This window comes from Staurois parvus, unplaced genomic scaffold (genome assembly GCF_062004578.1).
Source record: "Staurois parvus isolate SC_StPar_1 unplaced genomic scaffold, SC_StPar_1.0 ptg000041l, whole genome shotgun sequence".
Taxonomy (NCBI): domain Eukaryota; kingdom Metazoa; phylum Chordata; class Amphibia; order Anura; family Ranidae; genus Staurois; species Staurois parvus.
The window spans coordinates 5,593-27,134 of NW_028317837.1; the positions used below are offsets into that span (position 1 = coordinate 5,593).

A 21,542-nucleotide genomic window follows, 5' to 3' on the forward strand; every position below is an offset into this window, starting at 1 on the left:
CTACATTCTTCAATGCCATGGCCCAGCTATACGACGATCCACAGTGGACAACTACAGCTGAAGCAGCATTACATGCGCTTCAACAGGGTCGCCAAGCAGCAGAGGACTATGTCTCAGACTTTAGACGATGGAGTGGTGACACAAACTGGAACGATGCAGCCCTACGACATCAGTTCCACCTGGGCCTGGCCAAACCCCTCAAGGACGAGCTAGCTCAGGTAGGCATACCTGGTTCATTGGAAGATCTGATTGCGTTAGCCATCCAGATTGACCGTCGGCTATGTGAACGCAGGTTGGAAAGATCCAACCAAGCTCTGAGGCCTACCTGGGTGCTACCCAAGTTTCCAGCCCAGCACAATCCCCCTGCTAGAACCCGGGATTCTGAGGATACGGATGCCCCGGAACCTATGCAACTCGGGCTAATACATCCTTCACTAACTACCGAGGAATGCCAAAGATGTTGGGTCCACAACCTCTGTTTATACTGTGGAGAACCAGGCCATTATGTGCATTCCTGCTCAGCTAAAATGCGTAAGTGCATCTTTGTTTCTTCAGCTGCTCCTCCATCATGTTCAAATAGTTCAACTCACCTGGCTGTTCCCATTTCCTTCCAGCATCCCGGAAGAACTGTGTAGGTGACGGCAATTATTGACTCGGGGGCCTGCAGCTGCTTCATAGATTTAAACTTTGCCGCCCAACAACATATCCCATTACTGCCAAAAGAACACGGGTTAAACATTTTTCTTGCTGATGGAAGCCGTATTAAATCCGGACTGGTAGACAAAGAGACCCCACCAATCCATACTACAGTACCCAACCATCATCAGGAATTTTTACTTCTAGATGCTATCACCGCCCCAACTGTTTCCTCTCATACTGGGCCTTCCTTGGCTACGGGCACACGAACCTCAAATTAACTGGAAGTCGGGCTTGATCCAATTTCCCTCTTCTTACTGCCAGGAACATTGTTTGCCCCTGGTATCCTCAGGTCCACCTACCCTACTGTGCATGGACTCTGATACGGAACTCTCTCAAACATTTCCTCCAGCTTACCATGACTATCTTGATGTATGCAGTAAACGGGGAGCAGATATACTTCCTCCTGATCGATCCTATGACTGTCCGATCGATTTGCTTCCCGGGTCTGAAATCTCCATTGGGCGGATCTTCTCCTTATCTGAACGGGAACTAGGAGTTCTAAAGGAATATATCGAGGAGAATCTTCAGAAAGGGTTCATTTGGCCCTCCACTTCACCAGCTGGAGCTGGAATATTCTTCGTAGAAAAAAAGGACAAGTCCTTGCTGCCCTGCGTGGATTATCGGAAACTAAATAAGATTACCGTTAAGAACCGGTATCCCCTTCCCTTGGTTCCTGAACTATTCCAGAGACTCAAGACTGCCACTATCTTCACCAAGTTGGATTTGAGAGGGACATAAAACCTGGTCCACATACGGGAAGGGGACGAATGGAAAACGGCCTTCCGCACCCGTTTCGGCCACTTTGAATACCTGGTCATGCCATTTGGGTTATGCAACGCGCCTGCTACTTTCCAACATTTCATTAATGACATTTTCAGAGATTACCTGGATGTTTTTGTTGTCATCTACCTGGATGATATATGTAAATCCTCCTGCGCTTCTATGTCTCCTAGGATGAGTAAAAGGAACAGCCGCTCACATCCAAATCTCACCTTAAGATAGAACTAATAAATCTAATATATAAATGATGTAGCGCTGTAATAACTCATGAGTATGGTTATAAACATATCACTCTACTGACATCCAAAAGATAGCAATTGTGACATATATAAGTGATGTGTGCAATATAGAATACACTTATATATGGTTGCACTTCTCTACGGTTGGTGAATCACAGGATTCCCAAACATCATACTTATGAGCATCCTACCATTGCCTGACTAAAGAGGAATAGAGGAAGGAGGAGGAGAGAGTATAGAAGGTGGTGGAGTCATTTCTGGCCTGGAGGAATCGTGTAGGATCCAGGGTGATCCAAGAGGCTTATTTGGCCCCTGTGGGTCGCAGGGGGAAAGTGAGCGGGCACGCCTGCCATATAGGAGTACTTCTCACTACCTGCACTGGCACAGCAGCACATGGTGTGATCATTGCATTGTGTGGATTTTTGAGACACAACTTGACACCGAATATAGTGGACTTTTTATCACCATTGTTTATATAAGTCACTTATCTGATGATGCATAACCCTGTATAGGGAAGCACTGTGTGACAATGATGATATGATCACTTGTTTATGATCACTTGGATATTTATAAGTGTATTCTATATTGCACGCATCACTTATATATGTCACAATTGCTATCTTTTGGATGTCAGTAGAGTGATATGTTTATAACCATACTCATGAGTTATTACAGCGCTACATCATTTATATATTACATCTACCTGGATGACATTCTGATTTTCTCTGCATCTCTGGAGGTACACCGAGACCATGTGAGATGCATTCTGGGACGGCTTCGCCAGCATGGACTATATGCTAAGGCAGAGAAATGCAACTTTGAGCAACAGAGCATACCATCCCTGGGCCTGATCATCTCTACTGCCAGAATTGCAATGGATCCCGAAAAGATCACAGCAATTTTGGAATGGCCGGTACCCTCAGACAAAAAAAGGAGTTCAGGGGTTCATCGGATTTGCAAATTTCTACTGGAAATTCATTAAGAACTTTTCGGGCCTCATTTCACCTATCACTCACCTCACCAAGTTAGGAGTCCACTTCCATTGGACCCCAGAGGCGCAAATGGCTTTTGAGACAGTGAAGAAATTATTCACAGCAGCCCCCATCTTAAGCCATGCAGACTCCTCTCTTCCTTACACCTTGGAAGTAGATGCGTCCTAAAACGCAGTAGGGGCAGTTCTTTCACGAAGGAAAGGCCTGAAGGAACTAATGCATCCAGTAGCCTTCTTCTCTAGGAAACTTACCTCAGCTGAAAGGAACTACAACATTGGGGACCGAGAACTCTTGGCAATAAAGACAGCACTGGAGGAATGGAGATACCTGCTGGAAGGGGCCATACATCCAATTCTGATATATAGCGATCACAAGAATTTAGAATATTTAAGGACTGCTAAACGTCACAAACCACGCCAGGCTAGATGAGAACTGTTTTTCTCCAGATTCATTTTTCACATCACCTACAGGCCAGGATCCAAAAACACTAAACCAGATGCGCTTTCACGTATGTTCGAGGATCCAAAAGAATCTCCAAAACCGGACACCATTCTACCAGCAGGGAATTTCTTGCTATTAAAGTCTGAACTTCGGGGGCGCATGCGCGGCCAGGGACGATGGCGGCTGCATTTTAGCTGAGCTCCGCTCATCCCCGGCCAGCACGGACTCACCTGATACGCGCCACTGCTTCCCTGCTAATAAGGGTGAGTCACACCCACTTGGCACCCGGCCCGGCTCCAGGGAGAGACCTGTATGGGGAAGATAGGGCGCTGGAAGCCCCCCTTCCTGTAGCCACCGGATTCGCGGCCCTCGCCGCTCCGGCGGTTCCTGTCCAGGCCGCAATCCCCGGCCTCCAGTATGCCCAGGAACCCAGGGAGAGATCCCGGCCCCCCGGTGGTCACGGAGGGTAATGCACCTTCATGCCTGTCAGCTTCCATGCCTGCCTCTGCCCTGACTCAGCCCCAGATGGAGGACTCTGATCCCCATAATAAAACTGGGGATCCCCAGCATATAACTGGGGGGGCAGCAGAATACTCTGCATCGGGAAATCATCCTCCCTCCACCCAGATATCTCAGCAAACCATACCGTCTCCTTCCCTCACACTTTCAGCGCTAGATGACAAGCTGCAAATTTTTCTGCGCAATATTACCGCATCCATATCCACTAAAATTGGAAAGCTGGCATTAGATCTCAGAGGGGAAATAACTCAGATTGGAGACCGCACGGATAAATTGGAGACTAAATTTGATGATTTGGTGCAATACGTTCATGTTTTGGAGGAGGATAACGCATATTTGAAGCATTCCATGTCCCAAATGCAGCTCCAGCAAGAGGATTTAGAAAACAGGGAACGGCGCCAAAATATCCGTATACGCGGTATGTCCAAATCAATCGCTGATGCGCAATTGCACCGTCACCTTCTGTCCTTCTTTAGCGCAACTGCTCCATTGGTTCCGGAAACAGATTGGCGAATGGACAGGGCTCATCGCTCACTGGGCCCAAAACCTGTCGAAGGCACCAGACCACGTGACGTCATAGTTAGCTTCCACTTTTTTCAAAGCAAAGAAGCCTTATTATCAGCTGCTCGCCACAAATCATCTCTGGAATTTAAAGGTGACAGACTCCAACTCTTCTGCGATTTGTCTCCGACTACCTTGGCCAAGAGGCGAGCCCTGAAGCCGCTCACCACACACCTTCAACAACATCATGTCCTTTACCAATGGGGGTTTCCTTTCCGGTTGGTCGTAACTAGGGATAATACCCAAGTCGTGCTTCGTGATCTTCATGAGGCGGATTCCTTCTTAAAGCGCCTGGGACTTCCACCTTTGCCTGAAGATGTGTCCCCTCTGCCACCAACTCCGTCTCGTCCATCCGCCACCCCCAACAAGATCTGGACTCCAGTCCGCGGAGGTCGGAAGAGACTCACACGTACCCCACAGCGTCCACATCACCCTCAGTAGATCGATCCGTCTGTATGATGATTCTCTGGGGTGCCCTTCCGATGTGTTTCCGGTGATGATCCTTCCTTCCTGGGTTTTTTACATAATTTTTTTTCTTTTCGGGTTTCTCTTTTCTGTCCGGCCGAACCATTGTTGGGTGCATTTTCTCACTTCTGTTTTATCTGGCCGGGCATGACGATTTTTCTGATGTCTTGGTTATCATGCTGCTCCCGAATTTGTCTAGCCATAGGCCTAGACGACTTGGGCCAATTGGTTGTTCCCGAGTTTATATCCTCACGGATACTTATGTCAATTTCTATGTTTACGCCTTTCTGTGTTACTTTATTGTTTTTTTTTTTCTATTGCATCGATGGTATTTCATTTCTTTTTTATGCTAACACATTTGCTTCAATTTTTGTTATTTTATAATGGCTTTGAGGTTTCTGTCGTATAATGTCAAGGGCCTCAACTCCATTCAAAAAAGGTAGATGGCTTTGAGGGAATTTCGATCCTCAGGAGCAGACATTATTTTTGTTCAAGAGACCCATTTCAAATCAGCTGGCTCCTTTCGTTTTGCCTCAAGATTTTTTCCCCAAGCCTATTCGGCCTTTGATCCCCCCGGGAAGGCTGGGGTGGCAATTTTGATTGGGTCGCACTGCTCCCTTCGGATTGTTTCCTCCAAAGTTGACCAAAAAGGTTGTTTCATTATTCTGGAATGTATGCTGGGTAACACTCCCCTTGTTCTGTTGAATTTATACGCCCCCAGTACGGGTCAATTGCAATTTCTTTCCCAAACACTCGCTGCTTTAGACTCTTTTTTCACTTCGCATGTGATTGTGGGGGGTGATTTTAATTTGATTTTTTCCCTCCATAAGGACAGGAAAGTTCTTTTTGAGTCCACACCCTCGAAGCGGCAATGCTCCGCTTCAAAATCCTTTCGTAGACTGATAAGGGAGCATCGTCTCTTCGACGCCTGGCGGATTAAACACCCCCTCCATAAACAATTTACTTTCTACTCCACCCCTCACCGTAGCTTCTCCCACTTAGATCATTTTTTCATCTCTGTCCCACTGCTTCCACTCTTGGTCTCTTCTGAAATTAACCCCATGACCTGGTCTGATCACACCTCTCTGACTTTAAACCTTTTCTTTCCTCCCGCTATACCCAAACCATGTCATTGGCGCCTTAATGAGACCTTCCTCTCCACAGATCATCTTAGGGATGAATTGTCTCGGGGACTTGATACTTATTTTACCCTCAATGTTGGCTCCGTAGCCTCTTCCTCTATTTTATGGGAGGCCCATAAGGCGGTATTTCGGGGACTCTGTATTTCTATGGGTTCTCGTTTAAAGAAATCTGCGGCACGTGCTAAAGCCTCACTTGTACATCAACTATTTTTGGCGGAGCGACGGTTGATGGCCAAGCCGTCTATTTCTGGGCTCCAGAAGGTAACATTTTTACGTGACCGAATTAAAACCCTCGACTCCAGTAAGGCTGCACAATCCCTTCTGTGGGTTAAACAGAAATTTTATGAATTTTCCAACAAACCCCATCGTATGTTAGTCAATCGACTTAAAGCTCAGTCTCCTTCCACGATGCCTGATCTTTTAATCCAACCAAACGGCAGCCCTACCTATGATCCTCAGGTCATGGCAACCCTTTTTGGCTCCTACTATGAGAAACTGTATAACTGTTTGATCCCAGACCTTCACCCGCCTCTCACACAGTTATCCTTTGACAATTTTTTTGATTCCTTGTCATTTCCAAGACTATCACCCTCAGACATTGCCATTCTTAATGCCGACATTACGATAGAGGAATTACTTGATACAATTAAAACATCTCCCTTCTCGTAAGGCCCCGGGTCCGGATGGTTTACCCTACACCTATTATAAATCCTTTATTGGTATCCTGGCTCCCCATCTCCTTTCTCTTTACAGAAATCTTTTTAAGGGGGTCACACCCCAGACTGAATTTTCACGAGCCTATATCTCGGTTATCCCAAAACCCGATAAAGATCCCTCTATCGTAGACAACTACCGTCCGATTGCCCTACTTAATTCCGATTACAAGATTTTCACAAAAATTTTAGCCAACCGACTGTCCGGAATTATTTCCAAACTCATACATAGGGACCAAGTGGGCTTTGTGCCTTCCAGACATGCTGCGGATAACACCAGGAGATCTATTGATCTGGTTAATCTGGTTAATCGATCCTCCACCCCTGCTGTGTTACTGAGCTTGGACGCTCAAAAAGCTTTTGACCGGTTAAGTTGGCCCTACATGTTTATGGTTTTGGAGAGGTTTGGTTTCCGGGGTCCATTTGTAGCAGCCTTGAAGGCCCTTTATTCTTCCCCATTTTCGCAGGTCAGATTAGCATCTTTTCTTTCACTCCGTTTTCAGATGTCAAATGGCACACGTCAGGGTTGTCCACTCTCCCCTCTGCTGTTTATTCTTTGCCTGGAGCCACTGGCCACAGCCATTAGGTCGAATCTGGATATTCGCGGGATACATTCCCATACCCATGAGTACAAATTATCGCTGTTTGCAGACGACATCCTCCTCACACTCACGAGTCCCTATACTTCTTTACCGATTTTGCATCAGATCTTGAAACAATTTGGGGCTATTTCAGGTTACAAAATTAATACGTCTAAAACTGAGGCACTCCCAATTCACGTCCCACCTGTCACATTATCCTTGCTTCAGGAAGCCTTTCCCTACCGGTGGTGTACCCATTCTTTAAAATATTTAGGTACTAATCTTACTTCCTCTTACCAATCCATATACCAGGCCAATTTCCCTCCACTATTTATAGCAATTTCTCGCTCTCTGAAACGATGGGATGCCTTGCCCATCTCTTTCCTAGGATGCATTAACGTATTAAAAATGACAGTGTTGCCTAAACTTTTGTACCTGTTTGCGACCCTCCCCGTTCCCTTGTCCAAACTTCACTCTCTTCAGAAATCTTTCCTGCATTTTATTTGGCACAACAGGCGGCACAGGATTGCACGTTCTGTTTTGCTTTCCCCACGATCTAGGGGGGGCTTGGGGGCCCCGGATATTATAACATATTACTACGCAACTCATCTTCGTTTTCTCATGTCATGGTCTTCCCATCATCCTCCCAACACATGGACTGAGATCGAATCTTTGCAATTGTCCCCAGCTCATCCATGCTCTCTCCTTTGGTCGACCTCAGCAGTGGATGTCTCCTCCTTTCGCCATTTATTTCTGGGACCTATGTATTTTTCTCTGACTGTTTGGCGGAAATGTAGGGCTAAATTTACACTGGCCTCTGATTGCTCCCCACTGACAAATGTCCTCTATAACCCTAATCTCCCAGACAATATGGCCATGTCCCGGATGTCGCATTGGGTTGTAGCTAACCTTTTTCAATTGCGTCACTTGGTACACCCGGTGTCTCGTAAGTTACACTCATTCCCAGTCCTCCAGAAAAAAGCCCTTTTACCTTCTCAACACCTATATATTTATCTTCAAATACGCCACTTTTTTTCCACTTTCTCTCCTTCATTGACTCTGGGGAAGCCTACTCCCTTTGAAAGTTTATGTATGCAGGGTCCCCACCATAGGGGTATAATCTCTAATACTTATAAACTTCTTATGGAAGCCCCCTCCTTATCCAATGATACTCACCTTTACATGCGTAGGTGGTCTCAATTCACACAATGCGATATTGATTTATTAACATGGAAGAAAATTTGGGAAAATGCATCTAGATCTTCTGTCTGTGTAGTTTTTAAGGAAAATATTTACAAGATTATGATGTTATGGTATAAAACACCTGAGGTTCTGCATGCTTATAATCCGAGTGCTTCTCCTGATTGCTGGCGCTGTAGTAGAGACCTTGGTTCTCTCTATCATATTTTTTGGACATGCAGCTCCATTACTCCTTTCTGGCAGGATGTTCTCTCCTTGCTGAATTCATTGCTGCATGTCTCTCTCCCACTTGATCCATTACATTTTTTACTGGGTCTACCATTCCCAGGATTACCTAAAGTATCCAGGAAACTCGCTGTCCATGGGCTGACCGCGGCCAGGAGAAGCATTCCTGTGTGTTGGTTATCCTCTAATCCTCCTTCAATGTCGATTTTGTACAAACTCATTGCTGATGTAAGACAGATGGAATATTTGACTGCACTACATAGTTGTTCGTTTGCTGTATTTGAGATGATTTGGCTCCCGTGGGATACTTTCACCTCTTCTATGCCGGCCCACATTGCAAGGCCCTGATATCCTTTACATTGATATTTATGACTCCGCTGGTCCTGACACTATTTAATTTTGCCATCGATGTATCTTTCTGTTATGTTTATTTTCTTTTCTTATCCTTTTGAAATATACTGTTTGTATTTCATGAAAACCAATAAAAATTGTTAATATAAAAATAAAAAGTCTGAACTTCTGTGTCAATTGCAGCAGGCCTCAGTAGGAGCCTCTAGTCCACCTGGAATCACTGTACAGAACAGGGAAGGGCTTTTATGGAAAGGGGAGCAAATTTTGGTACCCGAAGAGGCACAAATTCTTGTTCTGGGTTACTGCCATGATCACCCGTTAAGCAGGTCACTTCGGGGTTTCCAAGACATTGGAATTGGCCCAACGCTCGTTCTGGTGGCCGAATATGGCTAAGGATTGCAAAACATATGTAAGGACCTGTGCCATCTGCAATCGGAACAAGACCACTCGAAACAAGGCCTGGCGTTTACTTAAACCTCTACCTGTGCCTGATAGGCCTTGGAAAATGATATCCATGGACTTTATAGTGGCACTTCCGCCTTCCCAAGGACATACTGTTATTTTTGTGGTTGTGGACCGGTTATCAAAAATGGCCCAATTTTTGCCACTAAGGAATACACCCTCTGCTTCTGAGACTGCTCGGATTTTCATTAAAGAAATCGTAAGACTCCATGGAGTTCCTGTGAACATTGTCTCGGACCGAAGGGTACAATTTACTTCGAGATTTTGGAAAGCGCTATGCGAAACCCTGGAAATCAAGTTATCCTTTTCCTCTGCCTACCACCCACAAACAAACAAACGGGCAAACCGAACGAACCAATCAGACCCTGGAACAATACATCAGATGTTACACATCCTTCCTCCAAGACTACTGGGTGGCAATCTTACCTCTGGCAGAGTTCACATATAACAATGTTAGCCATTCTGCCACTAAACAATCACCATTTTTTGCTAACTATGGGTTCCACCCTACCTTTTTACCTGACCTGGTCCCAGAAACTTCCGTTCCTGCTGCTCAGAATATACTAAATTTCTTTGTCTCTAACAATAAATTGTTACAAGAGGCGGTCGCAAAAGCCCAGGAAGACAACAAGAGGGTCTTCAACAGAAAGAGAAGGGAAGAACTGATTCTGCATCTGGGAGACCAGGTCTGGCTGGCTACAACTAATCTGAAGATGGCGTGCCCTTCGAGGAAGTTGGCACCAAGGTTTGTGGGCCCATTCTTGATAAGACACAGAATTAAAGTCACATATGAATTGGCACTTCCGGAGTCCATTAGAGTACACCCAGTTTTCCACGTGTCACTGTTGAAACCTGCCGTACCCGATCCATTTCCTAGTCATAGGTCAAGGCGCGCCGAGTCCATAGACGTGGACAGGGAAGAGGAATTTGAGGTCAAGGCTGTTGTGGACTGTAGAAAAAGGAGGGGTCAGACACAGTACCTTATTAAGTGGAAGGGGTATGGTCCGGAGGAAAACTCATGGGAACCAGCTCAGAATGTTCATGCCACAGACCTAGTTCAGGAATTTTTTCGCAGTCACCCGCAAAAGAGGAGCCAATTGGGCATCCAGAGGCTGCCCATAAGGGGGGGGCAATGTCAGGGAAGATCGCATGAATATGTGCATGCGCAGCATCCCGATAAGACATACAGGCAGGCGGGCACTAAGACCCAGGCGCACCTGTCACCAATGACAGCACCGGGCAGGCACTAGGACCTAGGCACGCCTTTCGGCGCAGGGAGGGCTATTTAAACTGGCCACTGCAGGATCCAAATTGCCGTATGGTCTCATTCCTTTGCCTGTGATTCCTGACTCTGAGTTGTTTCCTGTTGCCGAACCTAGCCTGCTCCTGACTACCATTGACCTTCTCCTGCCATGACCCCTGGCTTGTCTCTGGATATTCTTCTGGCTGCTCCTGATCATTCTGACCTCCTGTTGCTGAACCTGGCCTGTGACCCGACTATCCTTCTGCCTATTTCTCTGGTCTTCTCTGCCTTCTTGGATACAAAACCTGGCCCGCCTGACTCCGCTACCTGCCGCACGGATCCATCCGCATCCTGCTCTGGTCTGCTCTGCCTCTTCACGTCAGGCTCACTACTAAAGTATGTGACACTAGCGGTCTCCTGGACATACCTGGGGGCCGCGACCTGGTCTCAGCCTGCTCCAAGTCCATCCCCACCATCAGGGGCTCTGGTGAACAAGCAGACTGGAGCTTAGATCCCGCGCCCTAGGGAACCCCAAACTGTGGACCTATAGAGCTACTTCTAGAGTCTTGACAGTAAGTCAGAAGGGGTACAACCCTTAGAGGTAACATACAGGTTGTAATTTGTACTACAAATAATATCTTCATACATTAAGATTCATTAATACATTTTTCAAAAAATTTAAAAAAAAAAAGTTTGTTTCTATTTTAAAATTTAGCAAACAGGTAATTGTTCTACTTCACTGATGTGCGTTGATGAGGCGGCACTGATAGGCGGCACTGATAGGTGACACTGATGAGCTGGCACTGATAGGCAGCACTGATGATGGGTACTGATAGTCGGCACTCATAGGCAGCACTGCTGGGCACTGACTGGAGGCACTGCTGGGCAAAGGTGGGTGACACTGCTGGGCACTTGTGGGCGGCACTGGTAGGTGGCTCTGCTGGGCACCGATCCTCAAGGCACTGATCATCAATGATCGATGCCGATCCCTCCTCTGACAACTGCCAGCAGTACTTTCCTCATGCTCTGACAGGGTGAGGAAAGTGCAGTCAAGACCCGGCAATTGCATTTCCTGATGACCAGCGTGTCATAGGACACGGCAATCACGGAGATCACGGGGGGCACGCAGGAGAGCGCGTTCTGGGAGGACATCATAGGACGGCCTCCCAGGACTGGCCAGCCACAGTGCAGACGTCATTTGGCTACCTGCGGTCATCAACTAGTTAAAGCAGCACTTCCCCTTTTGGGTGGAGCTCTACTTTAACTTCAGCAAGAGATAACAGTGCTATAGTATCAAGGGGGGAGTGAATGTAGGGAGTGAAACATGTTATATACTCTATAGTATCATTTCTGGTACTCTCACAGTGGGAGTATAGATACCATACACATCCCTCCCCAGCTTCTCACCCCTCCCCCATACACATCCCTCCCCAGCTTCTCACCCCTCCCCCATACACATCCCTCCTCAGCTTCTCACCCCTCCCCCATACACATCCCTCAGCTTCTCACCCCTCCCCCATACACATCCCTCCTCAGCTTCTCACCCCTCCCCCATACACATCCCTCCTCAGCTTCTCACCCCTCCCCCATACACATCCCTCCCCAGCTTCTCGCCCCTCCCCCTCACACATCCCTCCTCAGCTTCTCGCCCCTCCCCCATACACATCCCTCCTCAGCTTCTCACCCCTCCCCCATACACATCCCTCCTCAGCTTCTCACCTCTCCCCCATACACATCCCTTCTCAGCTTCTCACCCCTCCCCCATACACATCCCTCCTCAGCTTCTCGCCCCTCCCCCATAGACATCCCTCCTCAGCTTCTCGCCCCTCCCCATACACATCCCTCCTCAGCTTCTCGCCCCTCCCCCATACACATCCCTCCTCAGCTTCTCACCCCTCCCCCATACACATCCCTCCTCAGCTTCTCGCCCCTCCCCCATACACATCCCTCCCCAGCTTCTCACCCCTCCCCCATACACATCCCTCCTCAGCTTCTCACCCCTCCCCCCATAAACATCCCTCCCCAGCTTCTCGCCCCCCCCCCCCATACACATCCCTCCTCAGTTTCTCGCCCCTCCCCCATACACATCCCTCCTCAGCTTCTCGCCCCTCCCCCATACACATCCCTCCTCAGCTTCTCGCCCCTCCCCTATACACATCCCTCCTCAGCTTCTCGCCCCTCCCCCATACACATCCCTCCTCAGCTTCTCGCCCCTCCCCCATACACATCCCTCCTCAGCTTCTCGCCCCTCCCCTGCTTCTCACCCCTCCCATATACACATCCCTCCCCAGATTATTATTATACAGTATTTATAAAACGCCAATGGTTTGCTCAGCGCTGTACATTACAAAGGGGGACAGAACATGTGACAGAACAATACCAATACAATGCAAAACATGAGGGGATCGAGGGCCCTGCTCTTTCGAGCTTACAATCTAGGAGGGGGAGGGGATGGTCTCACAGGAGGAGATAGCTGTGGGGGATGGAGTAGTAGGAAGAGTGGAGGAGGTCAGCAGGTTAGCATGGGGTGGGGTAGGCTTCCCTGAAGAGATGGGTTTTCAGGGTGCGCCTAAAGGAGAGGAGAGTAGGTGATAATCTGATGGGTTGCGGCAGGGAGTTCCAGAAGATGGGTGACACCCTGGAGAAGTCCTGGAGGCGGGCATGGGAGGAGGAGACCAGGGAACTAGAGAGAAGGAGGTCTTGTGAGGAGCGGAGTGTGCGTGATGGGCGATACTTGGATATTAGGTCAGTAATGTAGTTCGGGGCAGTATGGTGGACAGCTTTGTACGTCAGTGTTAGGATTTTGAATTTGATCCGTTGTGCAATCGGAAGCCAGTGGAGGGATTGGCAGAGGGGGGTGGAGGCCAGTGGAGGGATTGGCAGAGGGGGGTGGCGGAGATGGAGCGGGTGGTAAGGTTGATGAGTCTGGCAGCCGTATTCAGGATCGACTGAAGAGGGGATAGCCTGTGGTGAGGCAGGCCAGTGAGGAGGGAGTTGCAGTAGTCGAGTCGTGATATGATGAGGGAGTGGATGAGCTGTTTAGTGGTTTCTGGGGTTAGGAACGTGCGGATTTTGGCGATGTTGCGGAGGTGGAGTCTGCACGAGTTTGTTAAAGATTGGACTTGGGGCTGGAAGGATAGGTTGGAGTCCAGAATGACACCAAGTACTCTGGCCTGCGGGGCGGGTTTGATGGTGGCGTTGTTGGATGTGACGGAGAAGTCAATGGGGGGTGGTGTCCGGGCTGGGGGGGAAGACAAGAAACTCGGTTTTGGAGAGGTTCGGTTTAAGGAAGTGGAGCGACTTCCAGTCTGATATGTCGCTCAGTAGGCTTGTGATTCAGGCGGAGACCGAGGGGGTGAGGTGGGGGGTTGAGAGATAGATTTGCGTGTCGTCGGCATAGAGGTGGTAGTTGAAGCCGTGAGAGTTTATGAGTTGGCCAAGGGAGGAGGTGTAGATGGAGAAGAGAAGGAGCCTGAGGACAGAGCCTTGAGGGACCCCAACAGAGAGGGGGAGTGAGGGGGAGGTGGTAGCATTATAGGAAACGCTGAAAGAGCGTTGTGACAGGTAGGATGAGAGCCAGGAGAGAGCAGAATCTCTGAGGCCGAGGGAGTGTAGTTTTTTGAGGAGGAGGGGGTGGTCGACTGTGTCGAAGGCCGCAGAGAGGTCAAGGAGTAGGAGCACTGAATAGTGGCCATTAGCTTTGGCGGTTAGCAGGTCGTTGGAGAGTTTGAGTAAGGCAGTTTTGGTGGAGTGTAGGGGACGGAAGACGGACTGTAGGGGATCGAGGAGGTTGTTGTCGTTGAGGTGAGAGCATAGGCGGGTGTAGACTAGGCGCTCGAGGAGTTTAGATGTAAATGGGAGCAGGGAGATAGGTCTGAGGTTGTTCGGGTCATTGGGGTCCAGTGAGGGCTTTTTAAGTATGGGGGTGATGTGTGTGTTTCAGAGGGGAGGGGAAAGTGCCGGAGGAGAGGGAGAGATTAAAGATGGTGGCGAGGAAGCGTAGGATGGAGGGGGAGGGAGGTCGTAGGAGTTGTGAGGGGATAGGGTCGAGGGGGCAGGTGGTGAGGCGGGCATCAGAGAGGATCTTGGAGGCTTCCTCGATGGTAATAAGGTCAAAGGTGCAGAGTGTTAGGGGGGCTTCAGTATGAGGAATGTAGAGTGGGGTGGAAGTGGGGGTCAGAGCAGTGGTGGGGCCATGGGAGAGGGAACGGGGTTGGAGGGAGTTTGAGCAGCGACAAAGTCCCTGTGGGTTATGTCGAGAGAGAGAGTGGGGATGAGGGGGTAGCTGTGTGAGGGGGAAGGGGGTTGGAGGGAGTTTGAGCAGCGACGAAGTCCCTGTGGGTTATGTCGAGGGAGAGGAGTGATGAGGGGATAGCTGTGTGAGAGGGGACAGGATGAGAGGGCGTGTGAGTTGCGGCGATGTCCTTGCGAATTGTGTCAATCTTGTTTTTGAAGTGATTGGCAATCTCAAGGGCGGTGAGTGAGGTGCTGGGTGGAGGTGGGGGTGGCGAGAGTAGAGAGTTGAAGGTGGAGAAGAGTCGGCGAGGATTGGAGGAGAAGGCTTTGATGAGGGTCAGGAAGAAGGCTTGTTTGGCTGCGTGGAGGGAGGAGGTGTAGGTGTGGAAGGCAGATTTGTAGCAGGTGAAGGCTTGTTGGGATTTGGTTTTGCTCCATAGTCGCTCCAGGGCACGACTGTGTCGTTTGAGGGTTTTGGTGTGATCAGTCTGCCAGGGCTGGAGCAGTCGGGGTCTGACGTTGCGTGTGGTTAAAGGCGCTAGTGAGTCAAGGGCTGTTGACAGCGCGTTGTTGTAGGCAGTCATAGCCAAGTCGTGGCAGGACAGGGGGAGGATGCTGTCGTGGAGTTGATCAGCTGCAGAGTGGAGGGGGGCAGGGTTAAGGTTGCGGAGGTTACGGCTGGTAGTAGTGTGACATTTGGAGGGGTAGGCGTTGGAGGACGAGGAGATAGGAAGGTGATCAGGTTGAGGTCAGAGAGAGGGAAGGGGGTGTTAGTGAGGTTGTGGGGAGCGCAGCGGTTGGAGAAGACGAGATCAAGGATATTACCGTTGGAGTGGGTGGTGGATTGTATGCACTGTGCAAGTGCAAAGGAGGAGGTTAAGTGGAGGAGATGGGATGTGGCAGGGTTGTCGAGGTTGACAGGGATGTTGAAATCCCCAAGGATGATGGTGGGTAGCTCAGAGGAGAGGAAGAAGGGTAGCCAGGAGGAAAAGTCATCCAGGAAGCGGGGTATGGATCCAGGAGGCCGGTATATCACAGAAATCTTCAGGGGGGTTGGGGAGAATAGTCAGACGCAGTGGGCCTCGAAGGAGGAGAAGGATAGGGAGGGGGGGTTTGGGAGGACTCGGAAGGTGCTCTGCGGTGACAGGAGCAGACCAACCCCACCACCTTTACGACCGTTAGGCCTGGGTGAGTGGGTCCAGGTGAGACCTCCGTAGGAGAGTGCAGCAGGGGAGGTAGAATCAGTGGGCTGGATCCAGGTTTCCGTGATCACTAGGAGGTTGAGGAAGCGGGAAACAAAGAGGTTGTGGATGGCGGTGAGCTTGTTGTACACCGATTGGGCGTTCAGGAGTGCACATGAAAACGGGGGGGAGATTTTAGGGAGCAGGGGGACAGATACTAAGTTGTGGGGGTTGGGGCAGGACGTGGAGGCGGGAGGGTGTTGTGCGGGTGAGGGAGGTGGTGGAGGGCCAGGATTGGGGAGATGTCCCCCGCGATTAGGAGGAGAAGGGTGAGAAAGGTGGCATGGGAGCGGGATGTGCAGGAGCGTGAGAAACTACTAGTGGAGGTGTTGGGGTCAGTGGGAGAGTGGAGTAATAGGAGGAGGTGGTAGGTGCCGTAGAGGAGAGAAGGAAGCAGTGAGGACACAATATACAAATGTTTGGGAGGAGCAGAGGGATATAGTGAATGGATTTTGGGAACGGAGGAGAGGAAAATGAGGAGTGGAAGAGGCATTTTGGGGAGGTGATGAGAGCAGTAGCAGGGAGATGACAGCAATGAGGGGGAGATGTAGGGAGATTCTCACCCCTCCCCCATACACATCCCTCCCCAGCTTCTCACCCCTCCCCCATACACAACCCTCCTCAGCTTCTCACCCCTCCCCCATACACAACCCTCCTCAGCTTCTCACCCCTCCCCCATACACAACCCTCCTCAGCTTCTCACCCCTCCCCCATACACAACCCTCCTAAGCTTCTCACCCCTCCCCCATACACATCCCTCCTCAGCTTCTCACCCCTCCCCCATCCCTCCTCAGCTTCTCACCCCTCCCCTATACACATCCCCCCCAGCTTCTCAAACCTCTCTCATACACATCCCTCCCAGCTTCTCACCCCTCCCCTATATATATATATATATATCCCTTCCCAGCTTCTCACCCCCTCCCCCATACACCCCTTCTGAGCTTCTCACCCCTCTCCCATACACATCCCTCCCTAACTTCTCACCCTTCCCTAGCTTCTCACCCATCCCCCATATATATCTTCCTTAGCTTCTTGCCCCTCCCCCATACACAGCTGTAATGGAACCGACCTAGACTGTGCTTGAGTACTTCTGTTAGAATACCACTTCCCCGTCCGAACACCGACCACAGACACCACAGCCGACCATACAAGACTAGACACCAGTCCTGAAGTAAACCAGGAGGTAGACTACTTGATTTGAACACAGATATATACACTCAGGGGACAATCCCCCCTCCCTGCATAATGACCCTGGGCGGGGCAATCTACATTTATTATGTGATAGGTTAGTGTAGCGCTACAAACATAAGAGCATAATAAAAAACATATAATAATAGACACAATATGAATGGCACACATCTCATAGTGCAATAAGGTGACCATGTGATGATAAAACAGAATAGATGTGAACATATGTGGCCCAAGCCCCACTCAGTAATGTGAGAAGTGAGTACTATATAGGGATGATAAGTGAGTACACAAAGAAAATGCAATAAAGGTGATCACATGATAAACTTCAAGTGATGGTCGTCACGATCCTGACGAAGTCACATGACGGTGACGCAACGCATAGATACGTGGTGACGCAGCATCCGGTCCACGGTGACGTGCTTCCGGTACGGCCGCCATCTTAGCCTACCTTGAATGTGAATAGGAAACCCATGCAGTACACCCATACATCCCTATGGAATGGTGGCTTCTTATACAGCATGTGAGTTTACAACTTTACTTTTTTAATAAAAGCACCTATTGTATGGCTTTATATGCTCTGAGAGATTCTTCCTGTGCTTTTATCACCCGGTTGAGAGGTTTATCCTGCTGAGACCAGGAGCCAGTGTACCCGGATTACTTACCTTACCGGATGAGATGTCCATGGGAGACTTGCTGGTGATTTCTGCAATTTTGGATCAAGATCCTGAGTGATCTTAAAGCCGTACAGGCCCTTTGGGCTGCTGAGTGGAGGTGAGGGGGCAATGTAGCCACAGGAGGAGAGTCACTCACCATCACTTGACATTTATCGTGTGATCACCTTTATTGCATTTTCTACTGCTTTGAGCTTGAGCACCACCTTATAGCCTAATGAACGTTTATACAGCGATGTGACTCCACTTGAAGCTTACTGTGTTCTCACCTACATTGTGTTCTGTCTTCAGCTGAGCGCCATCATATCGTGTGATGTACTTTGTGTACTCACTTATCATACCTATATAGTACTCACTTCTCACATTACTGAGTGGGGCTTGGGCCACATATGTTCACATCTATTCTGTTTTATCATCACATGGTCACCTTATTGCACTATGAGATGTGTGCCATTCATATTGTGTCTATTATTATATGTTTTTTATGATGCTCTTATGTTTGTAGCGCTGCACTAACCTATCACATGATATTGATCTTTTGACTGTTGGGTACCAGTTTGAGTGCTAGCCGCTTAGTATTTCAGGGACTCCATTGAGCGCAGGAGGATTATATATACAGTATTGAATCTACATTTATTAACAGGAGACACAAAAGGTATTCAAACTTCACACCAGCAGACCGTCCCATCAGGAGGGAGGGCCGCTGAAGACCCCCCCCCCACCAACCAATACACACAAACACATACATCCCATAATAGTTTGCTCCCAAGCCAGACAAACAATAGAACAATGAGATGCAACCACACGGCATTAAACAATGAACAACCTCCCACCCCCCCTAGACATGTCTACACAATATCAGGACATCTCACCCTGCACCTCTAACAGGCACAGGGTGACTTACACATAAGAGGGCTATGGGGAGCTGAGACAGGGGTCTCCCCACCTCTCCAAAGTAAGCTGGGTTCCATGGGCCCCCCACCCAAAGTGACTCCCATCACATATCTCCCCTTTTGGCAGGGGACCCCAAACAGGTTGACTCTGAAGTTAGTCTGTACTTCCAGTCCCCCAATGCTGGCACCCACACAGTACCCCAAACAAATTGTCCCAAACATAGCAATACTCACTCAGCCAACCTCTGCCTCTCTCGTAGAACATACCCGCCGCTGGGGAGAAGTACGGACTGGTCCTTCTCCCTGAAGTCCTCTCAGCCACTGGAGAGAAGACAGGGTGGCTGGGCCGACTCCATCATGCTGTGGGGGATCTGGGCCGACTGCCCAGCATCCCTGGGGTATCCAGGTGGTGACTGTATTCTCATCCACTCTGACTTGATGGACATCCCCCAGTGTTCGCAATGTAAGGCTGACATCCTCCTGTCCCAGTGCCAGACCCTTTTCTGGGGTTGTGTCAGTGGAGACCAAAGTCCCATCCATGGACATCAGCTCATGCAGTTGTGAGGTGCCAATTGCATCCTCTTCCTGTAGCTCCTGCGGTGCTGATTGTTGTGGGCAGAGGTCAACCACGCCATGTCCTGATGACAGCTCTTCTGCTGGAGGCGCGATGGCTGGTTCCTCCTCCGCAGAAAAGTCAATCAGATCCCCAGTCTCTGGAACTGGTATCTGGGAATAGGCATTTGCCATCTCCTGTCCGTGGAACCCAGAAGATGTTACCAGTGCTGGGCAGAAGCTAGCAGAGCTCTGCCCTTTTGTCAGCACTTCAGGTTTGGGGACGGCAATCTCTGGAATTTCCACTGCCGATTCTTGGGCATGCTGCTGAACATGTTTTAGCAGTTGCCTGTATGCCCTTTCCAGATCCTGTTCTTTCATCAGTAGGTATTCCAGATCTGGTTCAAGCTCTGAGACCCCTGTGAGACCCCTGTGAGACCGAACATAGCCTCTCTGTCTTCTTGCAGGTCCTCAAGGGTAGGTTCTCCTTCATTGCCAAACACAAAATGATTTGTAAGGCTCTCCCACAGCAATCCAGGACCACCAAAGTCCTATCCCTCTGGAGAGCATTCTGTTGTCACTCCTAAATATTTCTGCTTTTCATGCCATTACAGAGACCGATATCGGTTGTCCAGCTCTATCTTCTGCTGGACCATCCTGTCCAATTCAGTCACCCATTGCTCCTGGGGTCGCTCTCCCAGGAATGGCATCCGTAACTTCCTATGGTCCCTGGCCCGTTCCCCTGTGGTTGGATAGCATTTGCCCTTGTACATACCAGCAACCTGGAGGGTTCCACTCTAAAGCACCACCTGAATCCGCTGCCTGAGCTCCAGGTACTCATCTGCAGACACAGTCCTGGGATATTCTGCAAGAACGATCTGCAGCAACCCCGGGAACTCTGATGCCAGGTCCACATCTCCACTGTGGTGACCGACGTCTACCTTCCTGATCTTGAATCCCGGTAGTGGTTTGGACGTGTTCACAGCCAGGAAGCACAACCTTGCCAACAATGTAACGGAACCGACCCAGACTGTGCTTGAGTACTTCCGTTAGACTCCTGCTTCCCCCTCCGAACACCGACCACAGACACCACAGCCGACCATACAAGACTAGACGACACCAGTCCTGAAGTAAACCAGGAGGTAGACTAGTTGATTTGAACAAATATACACTCGGGACAATCCCCCCTCCTTGTATAATGACACAGGGCGGGGCAATCTACATTTAGTAACAAGAGACACCAGAATATTGATCTGTCTATAGCAGGGACAGGAGCCGGGACCAGGAATAGGAGATCCACCTGACTTACCCGTGTGCTCTGACATGGAGAAGATCCCATGCTGGCCCTATGGTGGCCGTGTGTTCAGGATGGAGACCGACAATCACAGGATCGTGTGGAAGCCGATCTAAAATGGCTGAAAGGAGGAAAGTGTTCCCGGGACAGGAAGTGACACTGGACAGGAAGTGACACAGACAGGAAGTGACTCCAGACAGATTTATACAGAGGCTGCAGTATGGAGAGCAGACACTAGATGGTGCTGGTCCAAAAATAGCTGAATAGCATAAAACAGGGGGAAAAAAAACTGAAAAACAAAAGACAATGGCGGCTCGTAAACTTCTATTGTCAATGTATGCATAGTTATCACATTACAGTGGATTGGATCTCCCTCCATTTTGTTGTAGCCCGCCTGTCCTTCCTCCGGCGGCCATTTTCCCTTAGTCTAATACAATATTCGTACAGTTATCTCATTACAGTGGATTAGATCTCCCTCCATTTTGTTGTAGCCCGCCTGTCCTTCCTCCGGTGGCCATTTTCCCTTAGTCTAATACAATATTCATACAGTTATCACATTGCAGTGGATTAGATCTACCTCCTCCATTTTGTTGTAGCCCGCCTGTCCCTCCTCCGGTGGCCATTTTCCCTTAGTCTGATATGAATGCTGGCACATTTTGTCCCCTGATATTAGACATTAGCCGGGTGATTGTATACACACAGCGGGCAGATCTCAATCAATGTCACCCACTAGTCTATACTGTCACGGGGTTGGCCAGCCAATCATGTCGCTCCTATTCTGTCCTTCCAATGACCATTCCTAGTACATAGGACTCATCTTCCATACTACATTCATGATACAACAAGATGGA

General features: G+C 49.2%; 1 long non-coding RNA gene across 1 annotated transcript; it reads right to left on the reverse strand.

Moving 5' to 3' along the window:
* Window positions 1-490: 490 nt before the first annotated feature.
* On the reverse strand, window positions 491-20,827 carry LOC149470491 (uncharacterized). Its single transcript, XR_016308570.1, has 3 exons — window positions 20,707-20,827; window positions 19,080-20,522; window positions 491-1,197 (listed from the first exon to the last, which is right to left on the reverse strand). It is a non-coding gene; the product is annotated as an uncharacterized LOC149470491 (long non-coding RNA).
* Window positions 20,828-21,542: the final 715 nt, after the last annotated feature.